The following is a 13,206-nucleotide window of genomic DNA, read 5'->3' on the forward strand; positions in this document are numbered from 1 at the left end:
GTAGTAAATATATCTCATTGGTTTTAATTTATAATTTTCTGATTACTAAAGGGAACATTTTTCAAATGTTTTTTAACCATTTGGTTTTCTAATTCCGTAAATTGCCAAAATCCTTTGCTACTTTTAGTTAGGTTGTCTTTTGTTGTTGTTATTACATTGCTCAGGTTGGTTAACAATACCTTCTGTTGACTATAGCTTTTCTTTTAACTTTTAAAATAATACTTTGATCATTGAAGGTTTTAGGAACTTTAATGATCCATCTTTTAATTCCTTTGATAGATATTTATTGGGCATCTACCCTGTATAATGATTTGTTGGTTTGTGCCTCGTTAAGAAATTCTCCTAACAAAAATGTTATATAGTTTCACATTTTCTTTTAAAAAAGGCTGAAGTATCATTATTTAACATTTAGATCTTTACTTCATCTAAAACTGATTTTTATGGCTAACCTGAGGTAGGGATTTTTTTTTTTTTTTAACAGTGCTAACCATTGGGCCACCATCATGTGTTAAATAGTTGATCCTTTCCCAATTAGTGTAAAATGCTATCATTGTTTCACACACATGCACACACTTTTTAAAAAATTTCTATTGTTTTATATATATTTGTATACACATGTTATATACTATCCATATTTGTAACACATGAATACATCTACATGTTTTATATAATGCATTATAAATGTATAATACATATTTTTCAAATGTATAATTTATTTACTAGTATTCCATATGTAAATATAGGTTGATAGGTAAATTGAAATACATTTCAAAGTATAAAAGCTTCTGGGCTCTCTGTTCTGTTCCACTGGTCTATTTTTTTATACTTGCACCAGTATTGCCGTGTCTTAATTTTGGTTTTATACTAAATCTGATATCTCTAGGCAAATTGGCTCACCTCGGGTTTTTTTGTTGTTATTGGTGGTGGTTTTTTGTTTGTTTGTTTATTGCTCTTCTTACTTTTTGCTTGTCCATATAACTTTTAGGATCAACTTATCAAGTTCCATGAAAGTACATTAAACTTTTTATTGAAATTGTTAAAATGTCTTTGATTTTTAGATTATTTCAGGAATAATGGCTCTTTAAGATATTGAATCTTTTCATTAATAAATATTTTATTTGTAAATGTTATTTTAAATGTTTTATGTATCTCCATAATCAATCTTTATTTTAAATGTCCTTCAGGGGCTCTTTAGATTTTTATTATTTATTACAGTATCTTCCATGACTACATGCTGTTGGCTTCTAAAATTTTCTCTCTAGGCCAGATCTCTCCCCTACAGAACACACTTAGATATAATATAGTCTTGACATTTGCTCTTTGACATCTAGAAGACATCTAAAACTTTAGCTGAAATGGAACTCCTGATTGTTCGATTCCTATCTCATTCTGCTACTTCTTCAGTCTTACTGATTTTAGTTAATGACATGGCTATTTGCCTGGTTGCTCTGGGGAAAAACCTGGAAGTTTGCCTTTCTTCATTCAGTAAATATTTATTGAACATGTGCTATGTGGTAGGTATTGTTTAGGTATCTGGAGGGTAAATAGTAAAGAAAACAAACAGACGAAAATCCTTGTTCTTGTGAAGTTTATATCTTAATGATATCTAATGGCTGTTTTTCCTGTTGAATCCATTAACTAGTCCTATCAATTTCACCCAAAATATTTATCTTGAATCTGTATTCTTTTCTCCAGCTTATCTGTCAGCATCTCAGCCTATACTACCATCATCTCTGTCTTGGACCACAGAAACATTTTATATGGTTTCCATGCTTACATTTATATCTCTTTAACCTACTTTCTATCTAAAAGCCAAAGTAAATTTTAAAGATGTTTATAATAGCAATTGCTTTTCTTAGCTTTTACAGTAAAATTCAAACATATTTTATGTCTTATTCAGACTTATATAAATTTTCTAATGCCTGACTTCCAGCCCCACCCTGAATTATTTCCCTTTTCATTCATTAGGTCTCTGCATATTGGCCTTTCTGTTTCTAGAATACAGTACATTCCTATTCCTTCCCATCTGAGGGAGTTTGCACATGATAATTTCCCAGTGCTTTTTTGCCCATATGGCCAGCTTCTGTTATGTTCATTTTGTAAGGACTCAGCTCAAATATCATCTTTTTTTTTTTTTAAAGATTTTATTTATTTATTTGACAGAGAGAGAGACAGCCAGCGAGAGAGGGAACACAAGCAGGGGGAGTGGGAGAGGAAGAAGCAGGCTCATAGCAGAGGAGCCCGATGTGGGGCTCGATCCCGGAACGCCGGGATCACGCCCTGAGCCGAAGGCAGACGCTCAACCGCTGTGCCACCCAGGCGCCCCAGCTCAAATATCATCTTTTCAGAGATCAATCTCCCTAAGTTACTCCTCCAGCGTATACCCCATTATGTCACCATATTTATTTCTTTTAGAGTCTCTATCACAACCTGAAATTATATTTTATATTATTTTATTACTTTCATTGTACATTTTCCACCCTCAAACATAAAGTTCATGAAGGCAATGATTTAGTCTTTTCACTACTTGTAGCCTCTGTACCTAGCAGAGATGTAGCATATATAAGCCGCATATAAATGAATGATGGTTTCTAGAATGATAAATCATTCTATATTTATAAAGGGCAGCAAGGTTTTTGGCAACACCTTTTATGATACTTTTCCTAACATGGTGTGTCTTCTTTTTGACAACATGGAAAAAAGTTACAGTATAATTAATTTGAGTTGTAGCTCATGAAAAAAAAAAGTCCTGAAATGGCTGATTAGTGTATAGTCGCTAACCAGGGGTGAGCTCTGTGCTGGTGGGCTGCAGTGATCTGTTCTTGGTTTAGTTCATTCCAGTGCTCCCCTAATGATTTGGATAAGACTATAAAATAATATTCTTAAAATTTTCAGTTAAAAATAAGAGAATAAAGGGCATATATTAGCTGAAAGAGTCTAGTCATGAAGAATCTGGATATTCTAGAATGTGGACTAAATCTCAGTATCCAGATGAAATGTAATAGGTATAAATACTAAACTATATTGGGCACTATGAAACAAGTTGCAAAATAGAGAATGGAAGAGTTATGACTTAGCAAAAATTTACCTTCCAAAAAGCCAAGAGATTTTAGTTGATAGTAATCTTACTGTGAATCAACAGTGCAATATAGCTGTCAGAAAAAAAACTAATATGATTTAACATCTTTTCATCAAAGAATAAATTCTAAAACTTATTCTCAACCTTCTCTGTACTTCAAAATTATTTTTTAAACTGTACATATTTTAATATAGTGCATCCTGAAATTCAGAATTAGTAGGTCTGGAATACAACCCAGTGGTGTGTGGGGGGGGTGCATGTGTGTATGAGTGCCCATCTCCGTGGGCTCTCCTTTCTCAATAGCTATTGAAATAAAGCATGCATTTACATTTAGGTCCACTAATTTGACTTCCAGCAATTTATGGTATAGCTATATATGTACACATGCACAGAAGTCTAAAAGTAAGGTTTTTGTGCAGCTTGACTTATAATAACAAAAGCTGGAGCCAACCTACCTGCCTGTTAGCAGAGAATGTTAAGAACTGTGTCAAGTAGTAAGTCGGCTCAATGTATGTTGTGTTATGGAAGATACCCAAGATAAGAGAAAAAGGCAAATTTCAAATGAGTATGTATATTATCCCATTTATGTGGGGGGGGGGAAGGAGATAGATTGAGCCATATGTTTGTGTAGTCATAGGAAAATTTTCAAAAAATGTTCTCATGAGAATTTTAATAGTAGTTACTTCCAGGGAAGTAAGACTGGAGACAAAGAACAAGGGGGATGGTTTTATGGTCTATTTTATTTCTTTCAGAACTCTCAATTTAACCAGAAATAGGTATTGTATTAATTTCTAAACAAAACACAACCACTTAAAAATATTGCTAGATTGATTCTGAGTAAGTAGGCTGAGAGCACACAGGGTCAGGAGGAGCTGGTAGGGCAACATTTAATTCCTGTTTGTTAAAAACGATTGAACTCACTGAGGTGTCAGTGAATTGGATCATCCTGGCTCTTACTGTGCCTCGAGGACTACAGCTTTAGTGCTTTGCCATGTATATGTGTCACATTTAAAAAAGAATTGTCACTTGGAGCATATTTAGCAGAAGATATTAGAAACAGTGACACGACCTGAAACTATATCATATGAAAAACTCAGAAAAGCAATAGGGAACTTCTAGGAAGGAAAAGGGAGGACTCTGAGAAACATGGTCACTGTCATCGAATCTTTAAAAGGCTATGATGCAAAAGCCTTGTTCTGAAGATTCCTGAGGCATAGAGCAACAGTCTATGAGTAGGAGCTATGAGGATACAAGCTTCATCTCAATACAGAATGAGAGATGCTCTCTAACGGAGCTATCCTAAAAGGAATTGGACTTTGTTGAGGAGGAGTTTGGACTTTCTCAATGCCACAGACATTCAAAAACAAGGAGACTGACTATTCGACCAAGCTATTATAAAGGGAGTACAAGCCTTGGGTGAGAAGTTTGCCCTCAAGCCTCTTAATGCCCAGTCCTGAGATCCTCTAATGGATCTTTTATATAAAGAAGAGAAATGTGATCTGAATGATGGCATTTCTGAAATAGCATAGCTGTTTGAACTCAACCTGGCAGAAAGATAAAGCTATCTATAGGACTTAACGCTTATTCTATTTTTAAAAAGGCTTTGGAAGGATATTTTAAAAGTAAACATTTTATATTTGCATATGGCACAAAAGTGAGAAAGATAGAATTCAAGGTTCTAAAATAAGTTGATAATTCGGACTAATGTTTCAAAACTCATAAACTAAATTTAATAAGGGTAAATATAAAGTCAGGACCTTAGGTTAAATAAAATCTATTGTATGAGTAGATAGGAAAAACATTGCTTCCCAAAAGCACTTGGAGCCTCAGGAATTGAGAGGGGCATTTGCTATCTAGTTCAATGAGTTCAAACACTGGTCCATGAAAGCATTTTCATGGTGAATATTGAAATTAGGTCAGTAATAATCAGCTTTTTTCATAAAGTAAAACTTATTCAACTTTTTATTAGAAACTGATGTACTTTCTACTTGTTTCATATTCATCAAAAACATTTGATTTATGAAATAATAATGAAAGTGGATAGTAACGTTTCATATGGTTATTTCTTTACTTGGCAAAACAAAAATTTCCCAACCCTGTGTCAGTTACTTCTCTTTCCTTTTACTGTACTTCTTTCAAAATTATTTGTGGCCTGAAAAATCCAGAAAATTTAAAATACTAATTTAGGTAACTATATGTCAGTAGCAGGACATGGGGGCCATCTTAGAGCTTTAAAATGATTGTGATACTTAGCTTGTGAAAATAGGGGGAAATTTCCAGTGTACTTGGTTTGGGGTTGTCCATATCTAGAATACCATGGTCAGTTCAGGCCCTGAAATTTAAGGGCTAAGCAGAACAAGAGTGAATTGTTTTAAGTGTAGTGAATTATTACTTCACCCCAGGAAGTATTTAACCAGAAGCCAAATAGGCTGTGCCTTGTCAAAGATGTTAGACATAGAATTTCATTATTGGGGTGGTAGAGGAATTAGATATCGTGGGGCTTTTTTTGTTTGTTTGTTTTTTGTTTTTTTTGGTAAGATTTTTTGAATTAATAAAAATATGGTGAAACCCTAGGGCATTTTTCCTGTGGTGAATACACTTATACTCAATTAGGCAGACTCTCACAAGTGCTTAGATTTTCCAAAATCAAGTGAAATTTTCTAATGACTGTCATGTTTGAATCAATATGTAATACAGCTTTGTTATCTCTTCTGTTTATCCCTCTCATCAAATGCTATGTTATGTGATGACTTGACTAAACAGCGTGTAAAGGCATCTGGTTTATTTTCAGTGATGTGCTTGGGAATATATTTTTACAAGTTACCTATTATAAATCAATAATTACTTTCTAAAAGGTTTGTATATTGAGTGTGTTAAAAAGCAGAGACAAAAGTCAAGTTTGCTCCAGGCATAGAAGCTTGCGAAGTGTAAAAAGAACAAAGTACTTTGTCAAAAATGTAACCTCCCTGAGGGTAGGAAGTTTGGGTCCACCGATGTAGCCTAAAGATAATGCCTGACACATAGGAGGTCCTGAGTACATATTTATGAAGTGAATGATTCTATCCACATGAACGTATTTTGTGTTTTAGACACTGGGAGGTGGATGCTTAAAGTCAGCAGTATGCATCTTCCTTTTTTTGTTCCCTGAGAGGTATAGAAACTCCCAGTTTCCAAGCAAAGTCATAAAAGGTCCCCATATGACACTATCATGTTGAAGTACAAATCATGTGAAGTGACTGGCATTATCTCCCCCTGCATGGATGGGATTGTTTTGTTATAATAGCAGCTTGTTCTGATTAAATTATGATGTGTTACTCTATTCAGGACACAGTTCAGTAAGGGTATCTGGCTATCTCTTTCAAATGAAAAACATCCTAATTTGTATGGGATTCTGTTTGTTTGTTTTTGTGATCAAGAAGCTGTCATATCTATGAATTGAAAGCGCTTAATTTTCTCAGAATCATGCTCTGGGGAAGCAGATATGTTTTCTTTCATTTTCTATAGATGATGATGATGATGGATGTTTTGTTTGCAACCAAACAATATAGGACTCAAATAGTCAATTTGAAATAATCATATTCTTTAAGAATCCCAGAGTGTGCCTATGAATGTTGTGACAGGCTTTTTACAATTATGCCTAATTTATTTCTTTTCTCTTAAGAGAATGGCAAAAAAACAAAACAAAACAAAACAAACCCTGAAAAACAAAAAACAAAAACAAACCTCTAAGATTTTGGAGACCAAGAGTGATATAAGACTATAAAAAGGCTAAAATGATCATTTTTTTTTTTAAGAAGCTGATTATGATTGAATGGTTGATTCTCAAGACTGTCTAGGGCGATTTCAGAGCCCAGGATCAATCTCTTCCTGGGGGTGCCATGATATTTATGTGGGGAGACCGTGATTGAGTGCAGCTGTGAACACAGTTGCTTTCCAAGCTGTAAATTAAGCTCTGTGTTATTGTACTATCATTGTTTTGCATCCTGTCCCAATGATGCAGTCAGCCACTCCCTTCCACTCACTCCAAGGATCTCTTCATTCAATAAATATTTGCTGACCACCTACTTGGAGAACTCATAAATCTAGGGTGGGCCAGGGGCAGGAATTAGGGATTCATAGGGTACCCAGCAGAGCCAGTCTGAGGAATAAGTTCTGAGTTCATTGAGAAGGGGCTTTATCTAAGAAAATCTGAGGTGTTGTGCCCTAGAAGAAGAGACAGAGTTGTTGGAGAGAAGTAATAGACATTAAATTCAAGTGGGGGAGTGAGGTCACAAATTAGATAATGACTTGACATAAGTAGCCAGGACTGAGTATGATCTAGTATGAAGACTGAGGCAAGAATTTCTAAATTAATCACAAAACAGAGACTATGCTGGAGCCCTCACTTACACTCATGGTGTGTGCTGTGTAGTAAGTATATGAGCATAAATAACGTGTCGCAGTCCAGACAATGTTCTAGTCATGCAGCAAAACAAAGACGGAGCTTTGCTTACATTGTTTCCAATGACAAGGGAAAATATATCATCCAGGTAAAAATGAAAATGGTATTAGAGAAGAATATTTTGAAATGCTATGGGAGTTAAAGACTCACGCCAGTTAGGGGATTCAGGGAGGGCTCTCAGAAAAGTGACATTCTATAGGCCTTAAAGGATAAGGAAGATTTGGACATTGGGAAAATATGAAAAGGGCATTCTAGGCAAAGGAGACGGAAAAGCATATAACAGAAATTTAAAAAATAAGTAACTGAATCTGTGTAAGCTACATTGTTTCTTAACAGGAAAGCTCTTGACATTTTGGGTGAAATAATTCTTTGTTGTGTGAGACACAACGGTAGGGATCTGCCTGCCAGAAAATTCAGAATCTAGGGCACCAAATACACAACTATCACCTCCCAGCTCAGTCTCTGTGATAACAGAAAATGCCTCCACACGTTTCCAAGTTCTTCCTAGGGGATACTGCCCCATGTGAGAACAAGTGGGAGGCCATGGGCTGTGGAAAAGGAAGATGTTGGATACATAATTGAAATATAGCCCTTAGTCGTTACTGCCAAGTGAAGGAATTTAGATTTGGAATTTAGTAGAGGATGGCAAGTCATTATAGGTTTTGAGTAGAAGAATGACATTATCACAGCTGTGCTTCCTGGGAAATAATCTGGAAACTGTGTCAACTGAATGGGAAATGCTATAGGCAGGACCAGTAAAGAAATTGTAGAGTATTATAAACAAAAATCAGAATTTGAATAAGAGACACAGGAATAAAAATTTATAAGAGAGGACAGATTGTAAATAGACAATATAAATTGACTAGAAATTGAAAACAACATGAGATTATGGTAATGATGGAGGCAAAAAAGGGTAAGAGGGCTTATTTAGCCTAGCACCTGGGAAGATTATGGTTTTTTTAGGAGAAATTGGAAATATGATGAAAGAGGAGTCACTTTAGGACAAAATTAATATATTTAAAGCTCTACCAAAATATTCAGGTAGCAGTTTAAATATATTTAAGTTACTCTCAAAGTTAAGATTATAGCAAATACAGTTAAGAAGTTGAGATGTAATAGATATGGTGGCATGCATATAGAGATGATGGTTGGAACAGTTTCATGTAGGGCAGGATTGCTAAAGAGCAAGAGAAAATTAAAGAGTCAGAAGCAGAACCTTAAGAAAATACATCTAGGAGAGAAGAGGAGGAACCTGTGAAAGAACAATCATGGAAGTAGGAAGAAAGGCAGGAATGTGGCTGGGCGGGAGCCTTGCAAGTGCAACATGTCAGCATGGTGGACAGCAATGGTCATGCTCCAGAGAGGTCCAGTGGGATGAGTATGGCAAGTCTCAAGCGGAGTTGGAAATTAGGAAGTCAGTTTGAGCTTAACAAAGAGGTTGTGGTGGCATCATGGAAAAGGAAAGATTTTATTTCCCCATGAATTAAAAAGTAAACATAACTGTAGAAAAGAAAAGCACTGGAGAGTCCCACTTCACAGAGTTTTACCACAGAATCCTACCATACCTTTACTACCAGTTATTTTTCTACTACCAGTTATGTATATACTACCAGTTATATTGCTTTCATCTCTAGAATCTATGCTGTCCATTAAGTTTTTAAGCAATTTAGCAGTGTTCTCTAAAGAATGTTTCCATTCAGGTAGGTCAGGCTCATAGAGCTAAATATTAACGAGAGCTATCACAGATTTTTGATAAGTAATAAATAAGATGTTCTAAATTTGCAGGTGATTAACACTTGAATCTTAACTACCTAGATTTAGAAAAAATAGATTTTGGGCAAGGTTGTGATGAGCACTGGGTGTTATATGCAACTAATGAATTATTGAACACTTAAAAAAAAGAATCTCTCATTTAAAACACTTATAGAAGGTATGTATCAAATTAATTACCTCTGATGGCAAAATAAAATGTGATTTACATTTAAAAAATAAATAAAATAAAATAAAATAAGTTTAGAACTTTGGATATTGCTATGCAATTCAGAAGGTAATATTAGTGCTGAAAATACTTGGGTGGTCACTAGTTACTACTAAATGCCATTTTAAATGTGAGTCTAAAATGAAGTATCTGTCAGTGCCAGGATATTTAACCAAATGGAGAATATCTATGACTGTTCCTCTCAAGAATTTTGCTTCGAGGATTAAATGAAAATTACCTATAACCAGATACCCTGAAAACTTCTATACCCTGTCATAACAACCTCACAGACTAAAGCACCTTATACAAATGTAAACAATAAGTCATCCTGTTCTTGTGCTATGACCAAGGCTTCAAATTATAGTTCTATAACTAAAAGCTCTGAACTCTCATTGTATGTGTTATAAATGACATTTCCACTGACCCCAATATTCCCATTTAGTTTCAGAGGGGTTTAATACATTCTGTCCAAGGGGAGCATTGTCCAATTCCAGATCCGCACTGAACCAAAAACTTAGGACTGGCAGTTGACTCCCAGTCTCTTGAAATATAGACTTGGTAGGACAATGACCTGGGGAAGTCAATTTTAAAAGAGCCATGGAAGAGCCTTAAGAATAAATGTGAAAAAAAAAAATATATATATATGTAGACCAACAATTATTGTTTTTTTAATTTTATGGTTTCTGTTCTAAAGCTGCCTTTGCTGACAGTGTTCAATAAAATAAAATATGGTGTTATTTTGGGTCACCTAAGGAGAATGGGATAAGGAGAATTAGAAATAAATTCAGCAGACATACCATTATCACATGTGCTCAGTATAAAAGACAGAGTGCAGAAGAAACCAGATCCAGGGGCGTGAAACAGGGCTATGTTGCGATCCAGAAGCTGCAAAATCATTGCTCCATGAGATAGAATGAGCTAGGCTGAAGAATTTATGAGAGTCAAAGTGTTGTTTCTAGTAAGTAGCAAGGGATCAATATGACATTGCATAGTTTATAGTTTTAAACATAAACTTAATCTTCGTTTTGTCCTACTCTTTTGGAAATAAAATCACTGTACTTATGCCACAAGAAAATTATACTGTTTGCCTAGTGGAAGACAACATAAGTTAAATACCTCACGAAATAACATACTTCCCATCCACCAATCCCTGTTCTTTGAAAGCTACATTCAAGTTCAGAATACTTCTGAACATATATATGCACATCACACCTTCTGTGCAGGGTATAGGTGTGCACTTGGTAACAAAGTCCATTGAGGAAGAGATGGCTATCTCTCCTGCATCTGGGATATGGCTGTTGCTTTACTGGGGTTATACTTAATTCTTGCAACAGTTTTGTGACACAAGAATTATTAGACTATTTTTATTTTATTTATTTTATTTTATTTTACTTTATTTTATTTTATTATTTTATGTATGTATGTATTTATTTATTTTAAAGTAGGCTCCACAGAGCCTAGTGCTGGGTTTGAACTCACAACCCTGAGATAAAGACCTGAGCTGAGATCAAGAGTCAGGTGCTTAACCAACTGAGCCACCCAGGTGCCATTTGACTATTTTTATATATAAGAAGAAATTCAGAGATGTTAGGTTAGTTGCCCAAGGTTAGGAAACCAAAAAATAAATTCTTTAGGATTTGGATACTAATATTCTTGATTTTGGAGGAAGTATTTCAACAGTCACAGTTTTTATTCATGTTTGCGTAATCCTCTGAAGGACATAGGCTTTTTTTCTTTTTTTCTATTTCTCCTTATTATAAAAAAGGTGATAAAGAAAATTTCCCAGGAGTCTTTCTTTTTTTTATTTAATAATATTTTTTATTATATTATGTTAGTCACCATACAGTACATCCCTAGTTTTTGATGTAAAGTTCCATGATTCATTACTTGCGTGTAACACCCAGTGCACCATGCAATACGTGCCCTCCTTAATACCCATCACCACCCTATCCCATTCCCCCACCCCCTTCACCTTATCTTGGAATTAACCGGAGATGTAAAGGATCTATATTCTAGAAACTACAAATCACTCTTGAAAAACATTGAAGAAGACACAAAAAGATGGAAAAATATTCTATGCTCATGGATCGGAAGAATTAACATAGTTAAAATGTCTATGCTACCCAGAGCAATCTATACTTTCAACGCCATCCCAATCAAAATACCAATGATATTTTTCAAAGAGCTGGAAGAAACAGCCCTTAAATTGTGTGGAACCAGAAAAGGCCCCAAATCACCAAGGAATTGTTGAAAAGGAAAAACAAAGCCGGGGGCATCACTTTCTCAGATTTCAAGCTATACTACAAAGCTGTGATCACAAAGACAGCATGGTACTAGCACAAAAGCAGACACACAGACCAATGGAACAGAATAGAGAACCCAGAAATGGACCCTCGGCTATATGGGCAACTAATCTTTGACAAAGCAGGAAAAAACATCCGGTGGAAAAAAGACAGTCTCTTCAATAAGTGGTGCTGGGAAAACTGGACAGCTACATGCAAAAGAATGAAACTTGACCACTCTCTCACATCATACACAAAGATAAACTCCAAATGGATGAAAGACCTCGATGTGAGACAGGAATCCATCAAAATCCTAGAGGAGAACATAGGCAACAACCTCTTTGACATCGGCCACGGCAACTTTTTTCATGACACATCTCCAAAGGCAAGAGAAACAAAAGAAAAAATGAACTTGTGGGACTTCCTCAAGATAAAAAGCTTCTGGACAGTCAAGGAAACAGTCAAAAAACTAAGAGGCAGCCCATGGAATGGGAGAAGATATTTGCAAATGACACTACAGATAAAAGACTGGTATCCAAGATCTACAAAGAACTTCTCAAACTCTACACAAGAAACAAATGAACAAATCAAAAAATTGGCAGAAGATATGAACAAACACTTTTCCAATGAAGACATACAAATTGCTAACAGACACATGAAAAAATGTTCAAAATCATTAGCCATCAGGGAAATTCAAATCAAAACCACACTGAGATACCACCTTACACCAGTTAGAATGGCAAAAATTGACAGGGCAGGAAACTACAAATGTTGAAGAGGATGTGGAGAAAGGGGATCCCTCCTACATTGTTGGTGGGAATGCAAGTTAGTACAGCCACTTTGGAAAACAGTGTGGAGGTCCCTTAAAAAGTTAAAAATTGAACTACCCTATGATCCAGCAGTTGAACTACTGAGTATTTACCCAAAGATACAGACGTAGTGAAGAGAAGCGCCATATGCATCTCAATGTTCATAGCAGCATTGTCCACAATAGCTAATTCATGGAAGGAGCCGAGATTCCCTTCAACAGATGACTGGATTAAGAAGATGTGGTCCATATATACAATGGAATATTACTCAGCCATCAAAAAGAACAGAACCAGGAGCCTTTTTGACATTGAGTCTCTAATGCTTTTTGACCCTCATGTACTTAGGACTTGTTGTTTCAGAACTCTGGGCCTTGGCTCCTTCACAAAGAAAAAAAAAAAGCAATATTATTTGACATTTATGTATCATTTTATTATTAAAACAATTTGCATTTGTTTTAAACTATCACACTTAGTAAGGTTTGATCCCAGAGAAGTTGAGTGGGTTTTATAAATCATACAGTAAACTAAGAGAAGACATTGGAATATAATTCTTACCCTCTAAAATGACTCAGTTGACATCTTTGTCTACTTCACAGGATGGGCAAAAAATGGTGGAT

At 35.3% G+C, this 13,206-nt stretch overlaps 1 protein-coding gene across 1 annotated transcript in view; it reads left to right on the plus strand.

The window, feature by feature from the left end:
- CTNNA3 (catenin alpha 3) overlaps positions 1 to 13,206 on the plus strand; it is a 1,592,500-nt gene that overhangs the window by 1,053,565 nt on the left and 525,729 nt on the right. The window lies entirely within an intron of this gene.

This window comes from Ursus maritimus, unplaced genomic scaffold (genome assembly GCF_017311325.1).
Source record: "Ursus maritimus isolate PB19 unplaced genomic scaffold, ASM1731132v1 scaffold_7, whole genome shotgun sequence".
Taxonomy (NCBI): Eukaryota; Metazoa; Chordata; class Mammalia; order Carnivora; family Ursidae; genus Ursus; species Ursus maritimus.